Genomic DNA, 1641 nt, shown 5'->3' with positions numbered 1-1641 from the left:
CTCTCCCAGCCACACCTTATGGACTCCTTCTCTAGTTCTCTCAGTCAAACAATTGTGGAAATGCCACCTCCTGCAGGAAGTCTTCTTTGACTGCTCTAGCCCAGAGTCCCCTCAGTCTCCTCCCTCCTTCGTATTTCTCTCCATCACGTGCACTTGTTCCTTGGCAACTCTAGACAGGGAGCCCCTTGAGGGCAGAGAATGTGGCCACTTCCTCCCTGGGTCCTTTACACCAGGCTAGGTGCTTAGGGAAAGTTTGCTGATTGACTGGCAATCACTGAGCGAGAGAATGGGAACTGGGAAAGACTTTAGAATAAGGAGGGAGACACACCTGGGTTCACATACAGCCTGCGTGACTGTGTGTCTTTGGGCTAGTCACCGCCTCTCTCTGAACCTCAGTTCCCTCTTTGTGAAAAGGAGCTCATAATCCTTGCCCCTCTCACAGCCCTCCAAGGAGGACAGATGTGAAAGCTACATCTTTTACAGAGCTGTCCACTGTGTGTCCTCAAATTTGCTGTGTGTCCTTGGGCAAGGCACAGCCCTCTCGGGGACCTTTTCCCCTCTAATGACTCAGATGACCGCTAAGATTCCTCCTGGCTCGCCTGGCTCCAGCACATGGAAGCTTGGTGTTGCGGGCCTCGATTCTCCCAGTGTCTCACCTGAGAGAGGCCCTGGCAGGTCCAGGCCTCTCCAGCTGGCCAGCCCAGGCCAGCAACCTTCCTGGGAGTCTGCAGGGCTCCAGACTTCCTGCAACCAGGAAGGGAGAGGCTGGGGATGGGTCAGGCCTGGAGCCCCACAGGGGCTGCTGCTGTCCTACCAACCCGCATAGGACGGGGGAGGTCACGAGGGCATCCTGGGAAGTAGGGCAAAGCCAGGCAGGAGGTCTCACACACAGACCCCAGCTGAGGGACTGAGAAGTGGTGGCTGTTGGCAGAGGTGGAGCTGCGGGCCGGGATGGGGGGTAGGGGGAGCGCTGTGTGAGCCGACTCTCCTGCCAGATTGGGATGGCAGTGGTTCTGGCGGAGTCCTGTAAAGCTCACTGAGGCTGAGCGGCCAGAGGAGCAGGTGCAGTGGGGGGACCCAAAGGAGGGGAGGGGAGAGAGGAGAGAAGAAGAGAGGCTTGCTCAAGGCCACTGGGTCGTCATCCCTCAGGGCCCTCTGCCTGCAGCACCCCTGCCGAGAGCCAGGTGAGGTCCCTGGTCTCTTAGATGCTGCTCTTAGATGCCCTGAGACGCTGAGGGGCCTGCCCAGGACTCCCTGAGTCCTCCTAAGATCTCTACAATTCTAAGCGCCGAGTTCGAGGTGTCAGTGGATTGTGTGACAGAGTGAGAGCTTTTGGAAAGCCAAGCCTTTTCGAAAGCTACCTTCAGGGAAGGATATAAAGAGCTATAAAGGGGTAGACTCCTTTGTCCCACAATATCTCTGTGTCCTCACCCTCTCACAACGCCTAAATTACCTCCATTAAATCACTTCTTGGGCTGAAGACACTGAAAGCCTCTGTTTAAAATGAAAATCTGCTATTTTCTCGACTTCTCATGAAACATCAGCGGAGCTGTGTCTTCCTCTGTTAAGAGTTAGGATGGACAAAGCTAGTTTTAAACTATTTTTAGCTGTAGACTCTTTTTATCAAACAACTTATTGAAT

At 54.4% G+C, this 1641-nt stretch overlaps 1 long non-coding RNA gene across 2 annotated transcripts in view; it reads right to left on the bottom strand.

Annotated features, from left to right (window-relative positions):
• Positions 1 to 1024, bottom strand: part of LOC106840395 (uncharacterized) — a 12526-nt gene extending 11502 nt beyond the window's left edge. Inside the window, exon 1 of one of the 2 annotated variants that reach the window (XR_011495818.1) lies at positions 1 to 1024. This exon is cut by the window's left edge and continues 1148 nt beyond it. This is a non-coding gene — a long non-coding RNA (uncharacterized lncRNA). The other variant, XR_001400379.3, reaches the window with a different exon arrangement.
• Positions 1025 to 1641: the final 617 nt, after the last annotated feature.

Source organism: Equus asinus, chromosome 20 (genome assembly GCF_041296235.1).
Source record: "Equus asinus isolate D_3611 breed Donkey chromosome 20, EquAss-T2T_v2, whole genome shotgun sequence".
Classification (NCBI taxonomy): Eukaryota; Metazoa; Chordata; class Mammalia; order Perissodactyla; family Equidae; genus Equus; species Equus asinus.
The sequence above is the reverse complement of the archived record's forward strand: the minus strand, read 5'-3'. Positions and strand labels throughout refer to the sequence as shown.